At 34.2% G+C, this 25,195-nt stretch overlaps 1 protein-coding gene across 1 annotated transcript in view; it reads left to right on the top strand.

Moving 5' to 3' along the window:
* Nucleotides 1–2,920: 2,920 nt before the first annotated feature.
* Nucleotides 2,921–25,195, top strand: part of LOC126974806 (extracellular serine/threonine protein kinase four-jointed) — a 39,654-nt gene continuing 17,379 nt past the window's right edge. Inside the window, exon 1 of the mRNA XM_050822489.1 lies at nt 2,921–3,037. The gene's annotated coding sequence lies outside the window, so the exon portion shown is untranslated. The remainder of the gene's footprint in view (nt 3,038–25,195) is intronic.

A 25,195-nucleotide genomic window follows, 5' to 3' on the forward strand; every position in this document is an offset into this window, starting at 1 on the left:
TACATATTATATTGTTTAGTGTTACTAAGGACTCTTGTTATTTAAATCGAATATATAAAATTCTCGTGTCATGGTGTTAAAGTTAGAAAGAACTCCTCGAAAACGGCTTTTCCACCCCCCTTAATGTTAAGAGTGGTCCACACAATTTTTTTTTTCATTCATTCATTCATATTTACCATCAGATGTAGACCTTGTCTGGTGAGCGTGACATGCATAGTTTGCCTTCTACCGCATTTATCACAAGAAGTGTTCCGAAGAGCTGATTCACATGATTCCTGCCGCTGAATTCCACCTTCGCACAATACGCTATAAATTACAATATCATCCTCACCATCTAGATGTGTGGCGTTCCTCCACAATGCAGTTTTCAATGAACTTTCTTCCACGTACTATAAAGCTGTGGAATGATCACTCTTGTGTGGTGTTTCCGGAATGATACGACATAGGTACCTTAAAAAAGCGCGTATACCTTCCTTAAATGCCGGTAACGCCCCTGTCATTTATCTGGTGTTGCAAGTGAATGTAGGCAGCGGTGATCACTTAACACCATTCGTACGGTCTTTTGTCTTCCTTTTCCAATAAAAAATATATGTTCTTATTCCCAGAAGTACTAAGGGATATCACTTAAAAAATAACAAAGTGTAAATAATGAATCCATGAATAAAAATACTTTGTTTCACTAAAAATAGATAAGGTTACAATTTATATATATAACAGTTATGGTAGCACAATAAGGCGACCTTACCTATATGATATATATAGGATATATATACACACATACATATTATATTTATATACAACTAATAATTGGACGTAATTCCATAAAAACCACAATCATCTCGAAATTTAGTTAAGAACACAAAACTGGTCACGTGATTCATATTAACGGACTGACAAAAAATGGCAGCCCTGCTGTCACTCTTGAAATAATATCATGACTTGGTAGCCCAACCCACGTGTATGGAATATACCAATATTTTTTAAATTTTAAACACAAATTCCTTAAAATGTGATGTTTGTAGCTTGGAACGTTTTTCAGGAACTATGTCCAATTATAATGTTAGATATACGCACAAAAGGGGAGACAAAAGAATAGGATTTAACAACTACAAATAGAATAAGGTAAAGTTTTTTATATACACTTATATCTTATAGTAATACTATACAGTTTTACTTGACGACTTGTTCTAAATAGTTTTTTTTTTTTTTAAGTTTTTAAATGCATTTAGCGTAAAGAAATAAATCTTCGGAGGTCTGTAGACGTTGTGGCAACTCCATGAAGGATTGGTAAGTCTGCTGTGAATATTTGCAATGGAATTTAATGCATAATGGCAGGTGACAACTTTTAGAGCTTCAGTTCACTCCTTTAACTTCGTAGCCGGAACAGGAAATTAAAATGAAATCCTATCATTCGGTTAGTCTTATAAATAAACATAAGGTTTGTTTACCAATTAAGGGAATTGTAAAAAAGACATAAAATATAATAAATAATTAATGAGCTCAAACGACAGAGTGGCAACCCTATTAATGGGTCATTCTATGGAAGCATAATTCACCAGTCACAACTCACAAAGTCACAGCGATTCAAAGTTACATTCACACAGTACAGATTCAACAGTAGGTCATAAATATAATTTACTGCCCTACTCGACTGTGTCTTTTGAAATAGGTACTATTTATTACTATTGCGAATTTCTCGTCTAATAAAATTATGAATTTAATTTTACTTTTTTAATGATTATCTTCTGAAATCTGTTCTAATTTTGTAAATTAAAATAAATCAATGCAATAATTAAGCTTTAATAACACACAGTTAAGTTTATTGAATGTATTTTGTGAAAAAGTTTGAACTTACGAGTTTACGAAAAAAAGTACGTTTATACCTACTTACGTGATTTTATTTTATTTTATATGGATTTTAATTAAACGTCGTAGAACAGAAGTTGTTTGATTAAATGTATAGAGGCCTCTTGTAAAAATTTTAAGTCTTTTATACTTCACTTCTATAGTGCCGATTTGAAACAAATTTTTGCTAACTCGTGCTTTGCCATGTTATTTCCTTATTAAACAAAGTATCATATTATCTCGATCGAAAACGTGCCGTAAGTATCTCTTATACATGCAAGATGTATAATCTTGCATGTATAAGAGATACTTAGCTGAATTTGACAATAATTCACCTGTCAGTGACTTCAGTTTTTATGACAATAAGGGACGAGACGAGTAGGACGTTCAACTGATGGTAATTCATACGCCCTGCTCATTACAATGCAATGCAAATTCTTAAAAAGAAAAACAAATATCTGAGCGGCACTATGATTGCGCTCGTCTCCTCACTAGCTACGGCGACCTTCAGACCGAAACACAATAATGCTTACACATTACTGCTGCACGGCAGGAAAGGGCGCCGTTGTGGTACCCATAATCTAGCAGGCATCCTGTGCAAAGGAGCTTCCCATTGGTAAAATATAATATGCATACTTTTCCCTCAAACAATCAAAACCTCTTTACTTCTTATATGTCTAAGTAAGGTTCTCAATATTCAATAGAATTAAGTTATAAAAAAATATTCTGTGGCACGAGCAGATCCTACTAACATATATTCCCGCCATTGTATAAATCGGGCTCTACATCTAACATATAAAAATGGTTTTCACGTGTTCGTAAAGTTTGAATCGAGTTGTAAGTATTTATTCTGTGGCATGAGTAGAACCACGGCATAAATTAGTTAAACAAATTAGCAAACTGTTCTTTATCAACTGTGATCGATCTTTCAAAGAAATCATTGAAAAAAAGGGCCAAGACAGCGCCATAATGCATACCATGAGCTCCATCTTGCTCTAACATACGTAAACGATTGCGACAGAGAGAGACGGGACACTTCTTATTCAATTGATCATGTTTTTCTTACGGCAGTTGACGTTCTATCGCTGTGGTGTATAGACGTGTGGTTTAAGTAAATGTGCGTTCTTAATTGTGTTTCATGAAACTTATATTGTGTGGTTGTGATTATTCGGATTATACAGTTATATTTAAGGTTAGTTGACTTAAAATTACTTTATTAAGTTAAGATTTAAAAAATGTCCTGAAGAATTCAACTCTTAATATTATTTAGGTCTTAGTATAATATTTATTAGACAGTGTGAATGGAACTTAGAGACAAATCTGGTATATTACGCTCAGTTTTATTTACATTTATATACTTTTATTTGATATTTAAACACAAAACTTTAGCATGGTTTTGCAAATAATATGACTCACTTTATAAGATTTAGATTACCACGTCTCTAACTTAATGTAGGCTTTAATATTCAGAGTAATTTTTAATGTATTAACATCCATGGACGACCCATCTTTATCTGCACGTATCCTGATCTCTATGACATTGTGAACTTAAAGGCGATCTCAGACGGACACAAGTTCCCAAGGATTAGTAATTACTCTCGTGTGTCAAACGGTTATCAATTAAAGTTAGATGACATCCAAGGTCTCCTACTAATAAATTAAAAGTATTTAAATTAAATTATAAAAAACACATTTATATCGCGTATATTTATAAAATTAGCACCAATAAGGTTAAGTTGATGATTTATGTTATTATTTAGTTATGTTTAGAAGAAGGCATAAGAACCTAATAAATTTCCAGTTTGAAATAGCTTATTAGATCTCTATTTAAACTGAAAAACATATAATAACTTAGTAGATAATTTAGAGAAACGAGCTGTAACTATTATATTATTAATATCTTATTGCATTAAAATAAAACCGAAATCAATAAATGTGCTTGAATATGTCTGTTCATTGTCAGTACAATATTGAAAATTGAATATAGGTAGATAGATACGTTCACAAAAATCGTCACGTTTTTGCTCTTAATAGTGATTTTCATTATTATAACACTAGAAATAAGGGATTGCTTGTGACTAATTCTAGTAGGCTTCATAAGATACATAATAGCTTTAAGGGTAAATGTATAAACATTTTTTAATATAAAGTCCTTGCCACTGTTCAGGCATTTAAGTGAACAGAGTTAGTCATATTTAAAAACATCATGCATAAGATAAATACAGTAGAAACTCGGTGTTAGAGTTTTCGGTTTGTAGAGGGAAAATAAATTCAACCTTTGCACGACACGCCACAAATTAGAATATCATCCCCACCGTCTGGATGTGTGGCGTTCCTCGTCTCCTCATTGTACAGTGCGGTTTTCAAGAAACTTTCTTCCACGTACAAACAAGCTGTGAGCTTCCTTGTGCGATGTTTCCGGGACGATATGACATGGTTACTTTCAAAAAAAGTGTCAACACCTTTCTAAAAGGCCAGCAACTTGATTCCTCTGGTGTTGCATGAGAAGGTGATCACTTAACACAAGGTGACCCGTACGCTCATATGCCCTCCTCTTCCATAAAAAAATAGATGTTTAAAAGGCTTGTACGAAAATACTAATTGCTGAAGCTTATACAGGGCTTAGATTTTGAGTAATGAAGGTTTTAAAAAAGCCTTAGGTGAAGAGATGAGACAATTTTTCAGATTGTAATTATTTTTGTATAAGGCCAGTGTGAATGAAAGTGTTAGCAGGGGAAGACCTAGGCGGACGTTTCAAGATCAAATCAGGGACGTCTTGGAAAAAGGCCAGGTCAAGAGTACCCTAAACCGAAGAGCATGTATGAAAGGAATAATGAAAGTGGACGAAGCAAAATAAGTATGTAAGGAACGTAGCAAGTGGAAAGAAGTGGTCTCTGCCTACCCCTACGGGAAAGAGGCGTGATTATATGTATGTATGTAATAATTTTTGACTTATTGTGGTTTGAGACATTGTGGTTTTGTACAAAGGATCATACAGTTAGATATCGTGAACGTTAAAAATTGTGAATGTTAAAGAATAGTGGTTTGTGAGAAGTTAAGTTCACTGACCTATCAAAACTAGACTTATACTGTGATCTATTGAGGGTACTTAGACTTTGCTCAGACTTTACTCACGTAAAACTCAACTTGACTTTTACATTCGGTTGTCTTAGCTTAAGCTCAGTATAATTTCAGCTGTCAAGTGGCTATAAAAAGGAATAATTTTTTTTTATGAAAATAAAGGACGAGACGAGCAGGTCGTTGAGTTGATGGTAATTGATACGCCCAAAATTCTGAGCAGCACTACAATTGCGCTCGTCACCTTGAGAGATAAGAGGTTAAGTCTCATTTGCCCAGTAATTTCACTAGCTACAGCGCCCTTCAGACCTAAACACAATCAAAGATTATGCTTATCTTACATTCAGCTACGTTTTACTTAAGTAAAGTCTGAGCAAAGTAAGTTCGCTCTATAGATCTCACCCTTAGTTTTATACACATATGACATTCTTTTCAGAGTGATATATATTTTCATAGCGGTGGTAGTACAATTAATGATGTGTTAAGAAAATTAATGATTTTTATCACTTTTACTCGATATTCTCATAAAATTTTAATCAAACGTCCCAGACTAGATAACTCGGAAAAACATAAAAAAAATCTGTGTTTTAGTAAAATTTTATATTAAATTAAATTTTTAATAGTTTTAATGTACACACACGGCATGTTTCCGGTTGTTGACGATAAACTTAGTTAAAAAAGTAACGCGTTGATGTCTTTTATTCGACAAATATTTTGTATTGATAGGAGTTCAACGCACTCTTGTTATCATTTCAATTAGTAGAAACCTATCTCAATATTCAATCAAAATATAAAAGATAAACTTAAATAACTTTTTATTGGCTTATTCGCAACCTGGAGGTTGATGCAGCAGTTTTTTGGTTGTTGGGTTTCTATTACGATCTTCTTACTTTTCGAGCATATGGTAGATTCAATAATTTAAATCAAATATTTGTAATGACGATTCAAAAGTGCTTGGTTTAAGCCTATTTATTTAAGTTTATGTGACGTGTACTTTTGTTATATATTTGATACTTGTGAGGACCCGCCTCCCTGCCGTGTGAAATATTTGTATAGTTTTTTATCCCGACCACCTAGAAACCAAAACCCAACGATTTTAAGGTTTTCACATCAAGATTATTCTTTACTTTAAACCAACAATCAACGTTACTTTCTATAAATTTTATGGTTCAACCTTGTGCTACTTTACTAAATTGCATTATTTTTACAATATATGTGGCAGTTGCACTAATTAGACGAAACACAACAAGGAAAAATTACAAACAAAAAAGGAATATTTATACAATATCAATGCTTGCAATATGCAATGCAATCCGTGTATCTTAGTATTTCAGAAACTAGGGAAGTCCACCCATAATTGAATGGTTCCCATGGAAAATTATGTCGAAGAGCGCGTCGAAAGATGCCAATGAACGCGGTAAAAGGTGCCATGGCTCAGGCAACTTTGCGAATGTACATGTCGGTGACGCGAACCCATAAGATTTTCCCCTACACAACGAAAAGAAGTTTTCACTAAAAAAAATCTAGAGAGTTACTTATGCAATAGATGTATCAATTCGTATAAAGTTATCGAATGACGTATTGAAATAAAGATCTCAATGTGTACTACGTACTAAAGAAGCTATTTGAAACAAATTACAGGGTGTTGTTTGACAGCAAGCCCAGGGGCGGCGCATAGAGCTATAATTAATAATAGTTAGGGGCTATCCATAAATTACGTCACACGATAAGGGGGAGGGAGGGGGTTGCCGAAGTGCGACAAGAGGCGGGGTGGGTCCCAAATTTTGTAACGTCACACTTTTTTCAAAACAAAATATCCAAGTGATATCTTTTAATGACATATTAGTTAAATCGGTCACGGAGACATACATAGAATATGTTATCAAAAACCTTAATAGGTAGTATTAATAATTCCAAATTTAAGCAGAATCTAAATCTGAAAACCTTAAAAATTATAATATGTAACTAAAATATATTATTAAAAAGAGTCTTTATCCCTTTAGGCAAGGTTCTGATACTGGTAGTGTTTGTCCGAGGTAGCTGCCAGCTTTTCGGTTTCCTGTGATGTCGACTAATCTATTTGCTATTTCCATATGTTTCTTCTGTAGATCTTTATATGTTTCTTCTGGGAAGAATGTATTTGTGGAGGTTGGTTTACAATACCCGGAGAAGTGTGAGTCCCCACAGACTGAGAAATTGATTTTCTGTTACTCTTTTTGCTAGAAGGGCCTGGAGCCTGGATAAAAAGCCTTATAGCGCTAGGACCCCACGGAACAAGGGTCTCAACACCGAATGAGACAAAATCGTATACGGAGCCTTGCTCCTTGTATTAGCATGCTTTAGCTTTTTCAGCCGCTTCACAAGCCGCACCAGCTCTGTTGTTGGTTCCATGTAGATGAGAAGGGGCCAGCCAGTCTGTGTATTCTTTAAGGTTTTTAGTTTTAGGTTAATTGTTCTAAAATATTTTTTTATGTATAAATAAATGATAGACTATAGTACGTAATTCACGTTTATAAAATTATTACTTTTCTTGAGCACATCTAGATGTATATGTAATAAGATCTATATCCATATCTAAGTATTTTAACATACGTTTTTTTAAGAGGAGGAAAATACATTTACCTATTGAAGACCCCGAAACGCGGCATGTATGTCAGGCTCGGTTGTTAAGTTTTTTGTGAAGCACAAATGTGTAAAGTGTTCTTCGCGACTTTTACATTTCGTCCATGAAGTTCAAATAGTGCTCGAATGATTTTCGTATTTGTAGAAGATAATTTGCGGTGATCACTTAACATCATGTCACCATAGTCAGTTTATTCTCAGATCCATAAAAAAAATAGCTCTTAAAGTCCACTATCAGTTAGAGTTAGTAGAGAAAGGCTTTAGTCGTTAAATATAGCCGTTTCCTTTTATCTTATAGTATATGTTGCAGTTTCGTTATCAAAATGGTGTTTGGTATTTATGTTTGTGATAAGAATTGTGTGGACTTAAGTTCTAAGTGATTATAAAAGTATTACCGACAAAATTACTAGCTTTGGTAACTATAACATCGATTTTTCTAACATAAATTTATTTTTATTATGTAGGTATTTAAAATAAAAAAGAACTTCCTTGGGGGGGAAGCATGCAAAAGTTTTTTGCGCTATTTATGACTTAGATCCCAAAGAATCAATAAGAAATTTCTTATATGGTCTTTCAGTATAGGATTCTTAATAATGTAATGTATGTTTCTAACACATGTGCGAAGTTTCTAGAAACTGTGATTATCTTAACGGTAACACCAAAAATAAACATAAACTTGTGATATCTACTACTCGGTTATGTATTAAATTTATTTATTATAACATTAACTTGTTAACTTACAGTTTTACCCAAAGCGCCTACAGGGCGGTTAAGTTGAGTTAGGAAGTCTTTTGTTGGGCGATATCATAAAAATATGCTTAGATCCTTTATACGTCCAGACAAACTATGACACCTGTGAAAACGTCGACAAGTCTTCTAATAAATTTGTTTTCTATATTTTATGGGATCCCGTCGTAAAAGCATATTTTCTTAGATAATTTATACGTCTAAATAGAGTCTCTTGCTTTTAGAGAGATAAAAACAGGCAAGGGTTTAGTGTGCGTGACAAGCTAGGTCTTACACTCGCGATTTGTATGACACTTTGTATTAGCTTGCTTGCATTACTCAAAATAGAGGCAAACTGTCAACCTCACATGATCTATGTACCTACCTATGTAATCGTAATACAAATAATTCAGTCAATGACAATTTGGGATGTTGGAGGTTCGGGTATTAAATGATTATAAGTCTGACTGCGATTATAAGCTCCTTTATTACTCTATGCAACTCCTTATATACTAGTTGGAGATATTAGTGTGTGCATAGGTGTATAAAGGTAATACACACACTACAAACTCATTTTCTTCTTCTTCGTCGGATTACTCTTGACAGAGCAGTCGTGGTCACGTCGAACGACGAACGATTCTACGCCAGTTATCCTGTTGCTTCTCTGGCACATGTGTTGAGGGGAGTATTGGTTAGGGCTTTGATCTGATCTGTCCAGCGTATAGGGGAGCGTCCTCTTGACCTATTGCCTCATACAAACTCATTACATACTAATAATAATTCATTCTATATAATGGTAAAATAGTGTTTGCCGGGTCAGCAATTGTTTACACATAAAACAATCGCACATGTGACCAAATATAACTAATTTAAGGCCAATTTCTAAAACGTGCCTTGAAATGAAATAAAACATGAGTCCTACCCAAAAATAATGCAACAAGAAATAATTCTGGGTATCATAAAAACAAGATTCTGATATTAAAATAAAACCGTTTTCTCTGCCGACCGTACCGTGGTATCTCGGGGTAAATTTTAGGAATTCCAACCGACCGACGGTTGATCGTATCGCTTCTTCGATTCCTGTCTTGCTTCGACAACTCTATTGGTTTTAATGTACAATATATTAACATATAACTATAATATGTTTAATATTTATCATATTTACCTGCTGTCTCACTGTGGTGTCATAAACTTATAGTCGGAGTTTTAGTTCAAGATGTTCGAGAGAGTGAAGAATGATGTTGCCAACTAAAAATAATAACCTTTGCCATTGTGCGCGTTGAAATACACTAAAATATAATTTAGTAATTATAAGTGTAGTTTAAATACATAAAAACAAATATTGCATAAGGTTTTATCTTTGTAATGTAGCATAAAATATATCCGAAAATTAAAATGTTAATTTTTTGTGCAAAATTTACTTTGACACTGGCAATAAGATAGAGGCTCTAAACATTTGGCTGGTCTATATAAAAAAAACGTAAATGATGTTACAGGTAAGACTAGTCTTATTAAATTATCTATTTTATGTTTGGTAACCATTATCAAATAAAGACATTTGTAAATAAAATTCATTTTTATATATTTATGTTTTATATACTATAAATCAATATAAGTTAATAATTAAATTACCTAGAAAAATGTTGGTTATCTCTGAATTGTCATTTTGACAGTGACATTTCTTTGCTTACATTATTGATCTTGAATTACATTTCCGACTATAGTATAGACAGCGTAATAGAGAAACACTCTCCTCATTACGGCGAGACAAAATTTAATATGTTCATGTGTACTAGTTTTACAGATGTGTTAGTGAGTTAGTGCAGTATGTAGTATTTTGCTTTTGGTCAATCCCTATAACAAATATTAACGGCATCATATTCACGTATACAATATTTTTTATCATACATTATTTATTATCTAACACAATTTTTTTAATTAATGTATTCTGTAAAAAATAGAGTGCTTACTGCGTCTATAAAATGTAATATTTTTTACCAGCTGACCCGACAGACGTTGTTCTGTTCATATTTAAAAAAAACTTGCGGGTGGAATTTCGTAAAATCCGTTCTTAGCTGAGCGAAAGGAATATTCCTACCAAATTTCAAGTCTCAACGCCTAATGGTTCCAGAGATATCGTGATGAGTGACTATATACGTGGAAATCTCTTATATATACGAGTATATCGATTTTAGTGCATATGTTATATGAAAATAAACACATCACGAGAGTAGTATTGAAGAATCAGTATTTAGATTTGCAATGTTTTTTTTTTTAGTTGTATAGTTGGTATATGTAACAACACAATCTGATACAGAACACGAAACCATTATATTTTTAATTAATATCCGTTAGAAAACCTTACTTCTGGGATTACTTATACAAATAAAATTTGAAAATAAAATTTATTAACGACCTAGTACTCGAACCCGCGACCTCTCGAAGCCACAACCTGAGAGTTGAACAAGATGTACAAGATTAATCAACGATACGTCACTCAAACGGTTGGCTCAGAGGAATAGCGCTCACACGGAACGCAAGAGTTTGTGGGTTCGTGTCCCGCATCGTTCATAAATTTTGCCTATATTACATCAATCTACTATGAATTTGAACACACCAAAATGATAAATTAAATTGTTTTTCGAAAAATATCTATCAAATGTTAGCTTTTTTTTTAAAACACGAAAGTGACCGCAGAACTGTCCGACATAATGTTAAACGAGGTTTGTAAACCGAAAAAAAAACTGATTGGTGTGCAAGTATATCAAGAATTTTTATTCAGTATTGTTCTACAGTAAACCACAATATACCGGGTTTTGTTATTTGAGTTCTTGTTGCGTAAGTCGGGTTAAACAGTATTTTTCCACGCCGAGTCACACAAATCAAATTGAAAACAAAATTTATGAAAGATGTGGGAATTGAAGCCGCGACATCTCGCGTTCCGTGTGAGCGCTCTTCCACTGCGCCAACCGTTCGAGTTACGTATCGTTGATAAATATTGTATGTCTTGTTCAACTCTCGAGTTGTGGGTTTATCTACTGGATCTACTTTTCATTTGATAACCTGCTCAACCCCAATATTATATTAGGAAATTGACTTACGGCCGTTTTCAATAACGTACCTATCTCTCGTTACGGATACTTGCTATCACCGTTTAATGAATCACACAGGTTCTGCGAACTTAAAAGGGAAGTCCTTCAAATACTATTTACTAAAATGCAAAATAAATAAATTTTTGATTTTTGGCTTTTTTTTTTAATGACAAGATTTTATCTATCCATAGTTATGTCCAATATAGTTATAGTCCAATGCTTTATGTCGACAGGTTATTTAAATGTAAGTAAGCGTGAAGGATAGATTTGTCTACCTCGATAGTTAAACTAAGGATAAATAGGTTATTGAAAACGGATGTTAGAAGTCGCTCTTTCGAATCTAAGCAATTTGATATTTTTTCAAGTGATAATCCCCACTTCTGGGATTAATTACACAAATTAAATTTGAAAATAAAATTTATGAACGATGCCGGAATCGAACGCCGAGTCATTCACATTCGTTCAGTCAACAATTCCGATACGTCCATATTCAACATACAAATGTTTGCATCTACCGGGCTCGAATAAATGGGAATAAATAAATTAAAAAAAATAATACTTTTAAAAGCAAAACTTAAAGGCATTTATCCAAATCCAATAAAAAAGACAGTCCCAATAAAATGAGTTGATCAATTAATTCGCGACGCCTCGGACAAGATAAGCGAAGTGGAGTCAATAAAAATGATTGCATATACAAACACCTTTACGACAATTTACGTCGAACCTGTTCATGTTTCCTATGAGAAAATGTAAACCAGTTTATAAGAAGGGTGGTCGGAATTTAATTTAAACTTTTTTAAATATATTAGGGGGACAAAGGAGCGTAACACCTGACGGTTAGTGCTTGAGGCGAGTCGTGGGGCGGGTCACACACACACAAACGCTTCAATAATTGAATTGAATGTACAAATTAAAACTTAACAAAATTCATAATATTTTATATATACTAGCCGTTCCCGCCCGCTTCGCTTTTTTTGGCGAATTTTAAAAGGAAATAAATTAATGAAGGAACGTTGAAATTCGAAAAATAATGTAGCTATAAATCATCTAGGATAAATTTCGCATCGAATGGTGGTAGTTTCACGTCGATACGATCAGTGGTTTAGGCGTGAAAGAGCCTTAAACAAGGACCATTTTCATTATATATATACAGTATAAAGAATAAGAATATAGAAGATATACGGCCTTACAAATAAACTTGGTATAAAGTTATAACTGATTATAAACAAAGAAAATGCAAAATGTTTACAATATCGTTGACAACACTGTCAATACAATGATAATTATGAAGTTTTCCGAATGACAAGCTGCCTTGCAAATAAACGCGGGAAACTTTATAAGTTCGAACAAACCATTCGTAAGCAAAATGTCTATTTGTAAATATTTTACATATTCTTGGTTTATGCTTAGTTCTAACTTTATGTAAATTTTATTTGTAAGGCCGATACTGTATATATTTATTTGGAAACAAATACAAACATACAAACGATGCAGTTTGCCCGAACCGATACGACTTAGGGACCTTCAACCACACAGCATACTCTCAGCTTAAAGACCGGCAATATCTTGAACCCTTTTTGCAGATTTTCATGTTGCAAGGCCCTCTTATATAAAAGGTACAGATACAGCCATACACGCGAAATAGATAAAATAAGATTTAAATAAGGACATAAGCTTGTCTCGATATAAACAATTCTCCCAAACTCATCATCATCATCAGCCGGAAGACGTCCAGCTGTGGACGTGGATGGATGAAGCTCGGTACTGCACTGCCCTTACTGACTAGTTCATAACTAATCACAAATTATTTGTCGTATATTCCTGAGATAATTTATACGTCTAGATAGAGTCTGTTGCTGTTAGAAAATCGATAAGAACAGGCCAGGAATATAGTTTAGTGTGCGTGATAACCTATGTCTTACACTCGCGATTTGTATGACACTTTGTGTTAGTGTGTGTGCATTACTCAAAATAGGTTAACTCTAAACTCAATTTTTTCGACGTTTTACAGCTGTATCTAGACGTATAAATGTTCTAAGATATATCCAATCAGTCTTCTTTTTTTATGCCAATACTGGACAAGACGAATAGTAATTGATACGCCCTGTCCATTACAATGCAGTGCCGCTCAGTATTCTTGAAAAACCCAAAAACTCTGAGCGGCATTAAAATTGAGCTCGTCACCCTGAGACATAAAATGTTAAGTCTGATTTGCCCAGTAATTTCACTAGCTACGGCGCCCTTAACAAAACACAATAACGCTTACACATTACTGCTTCACGGCAGAATTAGGCACCGTTGTGGTACCCATAATCTAGCCGGCATCCTGTGCAAAGGAGCCACTGGTAAAGACTCTGGTATGGTCTTTAGACCTAAGTCCATTTCAATTTGAATGGCATTCAATGGAATCGAGAATCAATTAAATTTTTGTCTAATTTCAAATCACTGATAAAATCCAAGTCTCCTCACCCCGCGGTTTCCTAATTACTTCACAAGAACGTGAGTAATTTAAACAATAGGACAAAACCTTTAATTGTGACTTCTGAGAAGGAATACCATTCACAAAGGCATTCTTATATCATTAGACTAAGGCGAGTTTTTGCGATGACATATCGACTGCGACGGTTATGTGAACATTTAAGAGTTTTAATTATTCACCTGTGGATGTCTGGTAAAGCCGAATTTGGTTATTATATACATATACACACATATATAATTTTATTACAATAATAATAATAATGCCATTTTATTCCGAACTAAAAAATATTTAACATTTGAATAACTAATAATCTTAAGCTATAAAGTATAAACTATAAAATGTCTCTTAGTTCGGCGTGCCGATCGGCAAAGGCCTCCTCCAACGATTTCCACTCTTTTCTGTTTTGGGCAACTCTTCTCCAGTTAGGTTCTGCTGTCAATTTTATTTCATCTTCCCACCTTGTGTGCTGTCTTCCTCGTTTTCTTTTGCCATCCTTTGGGTACCATTCGGTAAGTCCTTTGCTCCATTATTTTCTCCCCACTTTGTATTTTTTTTTTTTTTTTTTTTTATGGAATAGGAGGACAAACGAGCGTACGGGTCACCTGGTGTTAAGTGATCACCGCCGCCCACATTCTCTTGCAACACCAGAGGAATCACAAGAGCGTTGCCGGCCTTTAAGGAAGGTGTACGCGCTTTTTTTGAAGGTACCCATGTCGTATCGTCCCCGAAACACCGCACAAGGAAGCTCATTCCACAGCTTTGTAGTACGAGGGAGAAAGCTTCTTGAAAACCGCACTGTGGAGGACCGCCACACATCCAGATGGTGGGGATGATATCCTAACTTGTGGCGTGTCGTGCGATGGTGAAATTCGGCGGCAGGAATCAGGTTAAACAGCTCTTCGGAACACTCCCCGTGATAAATGCGGTAGAAGACACACAATGAAGCGACGTCTCTACGCAACGCCAAGTGATCCAGCCGTTCACAGAGCACTGAGTCCCCGACAATTCGAGCTGCTCTACGTTGCACGCGGTCAAATGGATCGAGCAGATACTGGGGTGCACCAGACCAGAGATGACAGCAATACTCCATGTGTGGCCGGACCTGCGCCTTGTAGAGCGCTAGAATGTGGGCCGGCTTGAAGTATTGCCGTGCTCTATTGATGACGCCCAGCTTCTTCGAAGCCAATTTGGCTTTGCCCTCCAGATGGCCACGGAATTGGCAATCGCTCGAGATTTCGAGACCCAGTATTCCGATACTAGGCGCGGCTTTAAGAGAAGTGTTCTCGAAGAGCGGTGATACGACAAATGGGTTTTTTTTTTTAGTGGTAAACGCGCAAACTTGAGTCTTCTGGGGGTTAAATTGGACAAGGTTCAATTTACCCCATTCCGCGACCTTCTCGAGAGAGGACTCGATAGAAGACACAAGTTTCTCCCGGCACTGGTCGACGATTTCCCGAGAGAGACCTGCATGGCCCGTGTATACGGCATCACCAGTGCTGTCATCTGCATAGCAATAAATAATATAATAATTTTATTTAATTTTTTTATTAATAAATAATAATTTTATTACACACGGCCAAAAAATATTTTATTTATCATATCAATGTCAATTAAACTTTATTCAATTAGGTTTAAACTAAACGCTTTTGAATCGTCACTATAAATATTACTTTTAATTACTGTATCTACCATATGTTCGGAAAAAGTTGAGCTCGTGAGAATAACATACAAGAAACGGCTACTCTTTTCAATCAAATAGAGTATTTTACAATGACTGTAATATACATAAAAAATTAGTTTGTAAGGTGCTGCATCTAATATATGAATTGCGATTAAATAATATAAAATATTTCATAAAAAGTAATAAATAATGAACTGTATTAATATAATTAATACTTTATTGGATGCATCAACCTTAAAAGCTTAAATTCATTGTTTGTGTAAGGATGCTTCATGAACATGATGGTCGTGATTACAGTCACAATTAGTAATTGCATCCAACAAATACAATGATATATTAACTATAACAGGTCGTCCTGGAACCACAAGTAGCACCCGTTCATGAGTTGACGCATGGACCAGCCATCTTTCCCGTAATGAAATTATTCCTTTGCATAATCGTAGTTCTTAATTATATCTCAATCACATCCCCCATGACGCAGTATCCTCAGGGGATACAAGTAGCTAACTACCAAGAGAGATCACTAGATGTAAGGTAAAAATAAAAGTTAAATTTTTTTTGGGGCCTGGATCCGTCGCTGACATCCCCATAACACTCTATCAAATTTACTAATAAGTTGTTTTTGTTGAATTGAATACTTCTTTAGCCACTTGGGCACTTTTTTTAGGGGAAAACCTTATGGCTTCACGCAATAAATATAGTTAGACACTTTTTAGATGGGTGAAATCTAGTGAGATCGCGTCACCCAAATGTTTATAGCAGTATATCTGTAGCTATACAGCTGATGTATTGTGCAACATTAGCGCTTATCTTATAAGTGAAATTTAATGGATTTAGTCAAAATTTCAATAAATTTATACTGTGCTTTGTTGAAATAGTGTTTTTGAAAATTAAATTTAAAAATAAATTGATATTAATAATTGTCTTCCAAGATTTAAAATTTTAAAACTTAAAAGTTCTAAGTTTTCTTTTCTACCGGCAGTTTCCACAACTGTCAATTACTGTTTAAATGTAGTCAACGATTTTAGGGACATTTTTTTTTAAATATTTTAAAACTTATTATTATGGTTAACCATTGCATGAACCCAGTGTCAAAGTACAACATAAAAAGCGACAATGACCCAAGTTCAAGGAATTCGGTTCGTGAGGACCACATTTCAAGCTCTAAGGTCACAATGTCACGAGTTTCATTGTGGTAAAGAATTTAATTCAACACTGTATTCCCACGAAACTAACAATTTCAATTATATGCTTTATAATAGATTTTAAGAAGAAAAAACTCGGATTAGTCAGTTTTAGATCCGACGTGAAGGGCCTACTATCGTCTAAAATATATATTTTTTTTATATAAGAGGGGGCAAAAAATGGTGTGGAAGCCGCCCATGGACATCTGCAACAACAGGGGCGAAGAGATGCGTTGCCGACCTTTAAGGTGGGAGTACGCTCTACACTTGAAGGTCCTTAATTCGTATCATCAGCATCAGCTGGAAGACGTCCACTGCTGGGCAAAGGCTTCCACCAAAGATGTCCACCACGATCGGTCTTGGGCTGGCCTCATCCATTCCGGCGATCCTGACCAGATCGTTGGTCCATCTTGTGTGAGGCTTATCAACCAGCGGAAGGCTCTTTTCCACCAGATACCAGCTAGATTATGGGTACCACAACAGTGCCTATCTCTGCCGTGAAACAGTAATGTGTAAGCATTACTGTATTTTGGTCTGAAGGGCGCCGTAGCTGATGAAATAACTGGGAAGTGAGAATTGCCATCTTATGTCTCATGGTGACGAGCGCAGTTGTAATGCCGCTCAGAATTTTTGGTTTTTTCAATCATCTTGGGCGATACTGCATTTTAATTGGCAGGGCGTATCAATCACCATCTGCTGAACGTCCTGCTCGTCTCATCCTTTATTTTAACTTAGAGGAAAGTCGAAGAAAAAACAGGATGTATTTTCTTTTAAATCAGGATGTATTTTCTTTTAAATCATTCGGGTCGATTTCTGTCGAAAGTTCAAGGAATGTTAATAAACTAAATATGCGGTTATTGGTTACTTATAAATCGAGGACATGACTCCTTTCACGACTTTCTTCTAAGTCACGAAAATTCCGACTTGGCCATCACTGCCCTTCAATATATTTATTTATGCTACCCCGCCATAACAATGACTATCTTTTTCGTAACACATTACAAAATTAATTAAGGCGTAGCGTAATGCAACACAACTAGAATCACAACAGTTTACGCTCGTCAGTTTGGTATAGACTGAGAATATACCAGCCTATAGACAAATTGACAGCCCGATAATGCGTGACCAATTTTGATTTGATATTCAAAACACTAAGAAGCTTATTCCTAATGTTGCTGACTGTTTACGACTTGTCAAATGAAATCAGTTACAGTAACATTCGATTCGCTTTTCTCTTCTATCTTCCTGTATATCCGTTATAGATTTTCGTCTCTCTATGGTGTCGTAATGTCGAATTTAACTGTTATGATTATTGTTTTGAAGTGATAACTTGTTATGGGACGGTAAACCGCTTCGTAACGTAACGCGTTATGGCGCCAGTCTGTCTGGCTTCCCTTTCTCTCACGCATACCACAGCGGTAGGCAGACTCCGCCTCTCTCACTCTAACCAATTGTTACTTTTATAGGATTAAATAATGTACATACACAAAACTCTGATGTACATATTCAAGAATTGTAACTAAGAATCAAATATATTTTATAATCAATAAAAGAATTTATTAATAAATCAACTTTCCTTACATTATCATATTTAAAATATACATAAAATTTAAGTAATAACGTAAGTTTTTCTCAAGTTAAACAATGTCAGTAATAAAATAGTTCAACTTAGATTAGTTCAAGTAAGTACTTCAAAAATGGTTATAAGACAGGATGTATCAAAAATCATAAAGGAAAAAAAAAAACTTTTATTAGAATAGTAAATTTTATTTGAAATGGGTCCGGTCTACTTTTCGGCTAAAAGGACGTGTTGCAAAACAAAACCACATTATTATGTACCTCATTAAATATTCATGGATAAAATATAAATAACAAAAGCATAGATATATTGTTTATTACTTTTATAATGACATCGGTGCAAAATGGAAAGATTTGTCGGAATATTCATTTTACACTTCAGAGCTTTTGCAATATATCTAAATAGTAGTGAGGTAAAAATACGAACAAAAGATTTATTAAAATATAATATCAATATTGGTAGGTATTATTTAAAAAGTCACTCAAATCTTACTTAATAAAAAAAGCATACTACTCATTAAAAGATTTTCTTGACGATAAAATAGTAAATAATAAAAAATAGCTTCGACTGAACTCAATATCATTGTGTAGCTAATGACATTATATTATAAATTAAAATGAATAAGCCTATGAAATAATAACTATTGTATGATTGATGTTAATCTAAGTTTGCTTGGGATGTATATTTTTTTTAGTATAGTACAGTATATTATAATTGTTACATAAATTAAAACGTGAACTATGTATTCCTCTATAAGTTTGCATGCCTTATGGGTTAGGATAAGAGCACCTGTTAATTATAAGCCAACAACATCTTATTATTACCTTATCTTGCAAATAAAGATGATTTGATTTGATTTAATTATTATATTTTATAATAAACATAAGCTACAGGATCTAAAGGATGAGGATAAAATATTATTGAGATCGTCATAATACTATGATAAAAAAAATGTAAGGAATCTCATTTAATATTAACCGCCTTATTCATAATAAAACGCTCATCGAAGGTATAAACCTATACTTAGTTAAAACGTGTTTTAAGCCTATCGAATTTTCGATAAAATTCCTTATAATATATAATAATATTCCTGATAAATCTCCGATAACTTATGTATATCTCTATAGTTGTCTATGTTGCCATTTCGTACAAAATAAAAAATCATGATTTAAATGATTTACCGAGGAACTGTCTATTGAAACTGACATCTTTTCAATGTCAATGGCTTGTCAATTGTCAAAAGTCGATGTCAAAATAAGTTCACTACTACAACACTACTAAAAAATTAAAGTTTTGAGTAGCGAGCCTATTCTCTAGGTTGGTAATGATAAATAACAACAGCAGCGAACTGACTGACATAGACAAAACAAACGTCAAATGGATCGTCGGCTGATCGATGACGGCCATGTTTTTTGCTATCGAGGGCTCAAAATAGGTTCATAGAAGGGTCCTACTAAGCTACTATATAAATCATGTCCGATATATCGAAGAGATAATTTTAGCTCTAATATGTGATTATGAATACCATTTTTCAACAAGCGTCTATTGGTGATGTTTTAAACGTTTAATAAGATCGTCGTCTAAAAGTAGAAAGTCTAAAGTGATATTGATTATAGATACCGACTTAGAACGACAGGAGCGCCCCATTTCTCCGCCATCTTTAAGCGCGGCTTACGCATAAAGTAAGACGCCATTTTGTACACATTAAAAATAATTTATAATGTCACAATGACATTCGCAATGGCGGGAAATAACAATAAATAGCTTTATTTGTTTTGTCTATGACATTCGATATTGTAACGAGCTGTAGCATTCTGCGTTTTATTCTCGACTTCATTAGTAATAAACCAATCTTAGTGCCGTATAAAAATGTTGAATTTATAATCCTTTAGTTTATGCCTGTCGGCTTCAACCGAATGGTTATATTTTAATATCGCTTTAAATATTGTGAAATAAACCGACACAACTAAAATGAGATACACAAGTGATTACAAAACCAACTCTATCCTCATGATTCCTTTATGTATTTTAAGAGATAAATTGTTAAGAATAAATTATAAGAATCTTATTAAACGAGTTTAATTTGCACCTAAAGTATCGTGTAAACCTTTTGTGTTTCAATTATTAGGAAAGTTTAACAGAACATGTGGCACGTAAACACATTGTTCGAGACTGGCTCGAGTACGCCCACTTGGTCGTAGTATTAGTTGCCGCACTTTACGACTAGGCCTGCGGTATCTACTTGGAGCGCAGCGGAGACCAATCCTAAATCTAAGAGTATATACATTATTGCAGCGACTAGCTGAAGAGGTGATGGACGAACGTGTAATACGTTAGTCCATCAATACCTAGTTGTAGCCAAGGCTTATAAAGTACTTTTCTCAAACAATGCGCGGACTTAAAAACCTTAATTTTTTCAAAGTCAAAGTCAATTAAACTTTATTCAATTAGGCTTAAATTAATCGCTTTTGGATCGTCATTATAAATATTTCTTTTAAATAACTGAATTTACCATAAAGGTATTCGTAAAAAGTAGAGCTCGTGAGAAGAACATACAAGAAACTCAACGGCCACTCGTTTCAATCAATAGAGTATTTTACAATGGCTGTAATATACAGAACAAATTAGTTTGTAAGGTGTTACATCCAAAATATGAATTCTGTTAGTTAAAAAAGTTTTTAATACCAAATATTTAAAAAAACTTAATAAAGAATAAACTGTAGAAATATAAATTATCATATATTGGATGCATCAACCTTTAGAGCTTGTATTCATTGCTTTTTGTTAAAGATTTCAAAATAATAAAAATAGTATATGCGCCCAATAAATAAATAAAATAAAAATAAAATAAGCCTTTACTGCTAATAATAACATTATTTTTTAAATATATATCCTTAAACTATTTCTTACGATTTTTTTAACAGCTTGTCGTTCGACATAGGCCTCTTTCAAAGACTTCCATCTTTCTCTCTCTTTCGCCATTCTTATCCATTCTGGGCCAGCCGCTCTCTTAAGGTCATCCTTCCATCGTTTTATTTGTCGACCTTTGCTTCTTTTGCATTCTCGTGGATACCACTCCGTTATGATTTTTGTCCATTTTTCGCTTTTGTCACGTAGCATATTATGTCCCGCCCATTTCCACTCTAATGTTTTGAACACAGTTTTGACATCTTTGAATTTAGTTGTACTCTTAATTTTTGTTAGTTTTATTTTATCACTTCTTTTAAATCCAATAACACTTCTTTCGATTCCGTTTGTTGTGTGCCCAAAGGATACATTAAATTGTTATTATTATTATAAATTTAAAATTTCTATGTGCATTTATAATAATGCTTGAAAAGGCTACATTAATTAGATTTAAATATATAGACTATTCAAATCAGTCACTATCTTTCAAACCAGCTTAGACTCTTTTAATGTGCTTTTGTGAATATTTTGTGCTTCGAAGGTAGTCGGTTTTATTTACGAGTCTTTCTTGTGTTTTTTATGTATTCAGACTGTTATTAAGCAATGTTTTGACAAGATTATTTATTGAAATGTTTAACTTTATTCACACGAATAACATGTTTGTGTGGTAAATGTATTTTTATACGCTTTTTATTAGCTTCACCTGTATGTATGAATTTTTTGTTTGTAGGTAATCGACTCATTTGGACGACTCATTTTTAACCCACTATAAACGGCCAGATTTCGTTCAAACTTCGTAGATATACGTTAATTTGAAAATTTATTCCATTTTTCAATTTGCAAAATAAGATTTTTGTTAATTTATATATTATTTTCATCTATCGTCGATAAGGCAGGAATTGATGTTCATTTTAAATTTCAACCATTATTTTTTCAACCAATAATGGTTGCAGGTTCGATGCCCACTTGACATTAATTTTTTATGTAAAATTAGCATTATTTATTCAAAACAACGCATTTACAATCAACATGGTTACAAGCAACTAAATGTAGATAATTGATTTTATAATTCAAATATTATTATCAACTTATTAATGATAAATAATGAATTTATAATAATTATAGATTCTATTTACTTATTCATCCAGATAGGATATCTGTGAGAAAATTGAGGTTGACAGTTAACTTCTATTTTGAGCAATACACGGACACAAACACAAAGTGACTTACAAATCGCGAGTGTGAGGGTCACGCACACTAAAGTAATTTTCCTGGCGTGTTCTCATCGTTTGACTAGCAACAGCCCTATCTAGACGTATAAATTATCTAAGGTATTTTCTAGAATCAATTCTTACATATTTCAACATAATTCTTTAAGTAAATGATTTAAAAATGCTTTAAATGGTGTTTGGCGCTATTGACTAACTTCTTAACTCTTATTCATAAGGACTTAGCGGAGATTTAAAACATCGCTAATATACGCTTGTTAAAAGATGGTATTCATAATCGCATATTAGAGCTATAACGCTCATTATCTCTTCGATAAAGCTAACGTGACTTAAAGTAGCTAGGACCCTTCTATAAACCTATTCTAAGCACTCGAAGGCAAAAAAACATGGCCGACATCGATCAGCTGTTCGTTAAATAATGTGATTTATAGCATCCCGCTCAAAGTTGTCGGATATACATCATAGATTGACAACCGACAGACTTCAAAACTTTGATTTTTGAAGTTTGAAATTATTTTGACATCGACTTTTGACAACTGACAAACCATTGACATCGAAAATATGTCTGTTTCCATTGACAGTTCATCATTAAATTAGTTAAAATCATGTTATCGTACGAAATGGCAACATTGCGTACTATAGAGATTTATATAAAGAATATGAATAAGGAATTTTATCTAACGTTCGGTAGGCTTAAAACACGTTTTAACTAATGTAGCTTTATACATTCGAAAAGAGTTTTATTATGATTAAGCCAGTAAAAATAAACAAATGTAGGTACATCACAAACTATGACGATATTTTAACAGCGCCATCTGTTGGCAGTATTGACAACAAAGTAATTAGATAGATTTCCGTAAACATTATTACCTATATCAAATGAAACAAGAATAACATTTAAATGTTCGCAAACCAAGAACAAGACTAGTTGAATCAAATCATTTATCAAACACATCATTGCTTGAACCAATCATACATTAAATTGATTTATACTATTAGTATTTTGATGATGCTGTGTTAATATTTTAAAGACATTCTTGGACCAGCAAGGTTTTAACTAGTGGGAGATTTTTTGTACAGGATTAGTATTGGAATTGTCGGGGATCCAGTACTCTGTGAACGGCTAGATCACTTGGCGTTGCGTATAGACGTTGTTTCTTTCTATGTCTTCTATAAGAGCTGTTAACCTAATTCCTGCCGCCGAATTCCACCTCCGCACGACATGCCACAAATTAGGATATCATCCCCTCCATCTGCCTATCTGGCGTCCCTCCACACTGCGGTTTTAAAGAAACTCTCTTCCACGTAAAACCAAGCTGTTCAATGAAGTTCCTTCGACATGAGTACCTTCCAAAAAGCGTGTACATCTTTCTAAAAGGTCGGAAACGCTCCTATAATTCCTCTGGTGTCGCAAGAGAAAACATTAGGTGACCCGTACGCTCGTCACCTCGCATTTTCTTATAAAAAAATTTGGTGACCTATCGCCCTAGTGGTAACTGACCCTAACTTTATTCCTGGGTTCTAATATCGAATCGTAAAAATCGTCTGACTCTATTCGTTTCATATCTCTTGTTGGGACTCTAATTCGGCTTCGAATCCTAATTCGTTAATTAATTCTAATTGAAATTGATATATATTTTTGGTGTGGGATGCGACTGGCTCCTTCTCATGTCCAAGTTACGTCAGTTGGTGCTAGGGCTGCTGCTTCAACTGTCGAAGATAGCAAACGACGGAAATATATCGGTCTCAATGAGTCTTACATCTTTGTGCCGTTTGGTGTCTAGACACTTGGTCCGTGGGGCCCAGAGGCGCTTCTCAATAGGGCTACTGGAATCCCAAGCGCTGGCAACTATTTCAGTGAACAGATCAGCCTGACTATCCATCGCAGAAATGCTGCCAGTATTCTTGGCACACTTCCCCATAATTTATTTATTTATTAAGGCTTACCAACTAGATACATAATTAAACATAAACGAGTAAGATAAACATTAATAAATGTTACTATTTACAAATCTAAATTAAAGGTATGTACAGTGTTACTAAACTTAAACAAATGCTAAAACCATTTTATAAAAATAAAAATAGTGAATTTACTAGAGACTAAATACTTACTGATCCATATTTAAGCTTTTTAATGACAAGGACACCTGTTTTTTGTAAAAGTTAAAATTTGAAAAAATATCAATATTATGATCTAATTTAAATATTTTAAAATAGCTTACACATATGAGTTGAATGGGAGAGTTAAGACCGTAATTATTTCTAGAAAATTAAACAAATATTGGGAAATAAGTACATATTAGACAATTAAATACTGGTACACAAATGCCAATTCGTAAAATCTTCTCGTCCCAAATACCACAGTGTCTGAAGACGAAGCTTTTCAACCAGTGTGTGTTGCCAGTGGTTGCTAACTATGGGCCTGATGAGAAAGCTCATGGTCACACAGAGGGCAATGGAGAAGGCTATGCTCGGAGTTTCCCTGCGAGATCGAATCAGAAATCAGGAGATCCGTAGAAGTACCAAAGTCAATGACATAGCCCAAATGATTGCGAAACGGAAATGGCAGTGGGCAGAGCACATAGTTCGACGGACAGATGGCCGTTGGCACAGTAAAGTCCAGGAATGGCGACCACGTACTGGTAGACGTAGTGTTGGACAAGATGGACCGACGATCTGGTCAAGATCGCCGGAATACGTTGGATGAGGGCAGCGCAGGACCGATCGTCGTGGAAATCTTTGGAGGAGGCCTTTGCCCAGCAGTAGACGTCTT

This window comes from Leptidea sinapis, chromosome 33 (assembly GCF_905404315.1).
Source record: "Leptidea sinapis chromosome 33, ilLepSina1.1, whole genome shotgun sequence".
Classification (NCBI taxonomy): Eukaryota; Metazoa; Arthropoda; class Insecta; order Lepidoptera; family Pieridae; genus Leptidea; species Leptidea sinapis.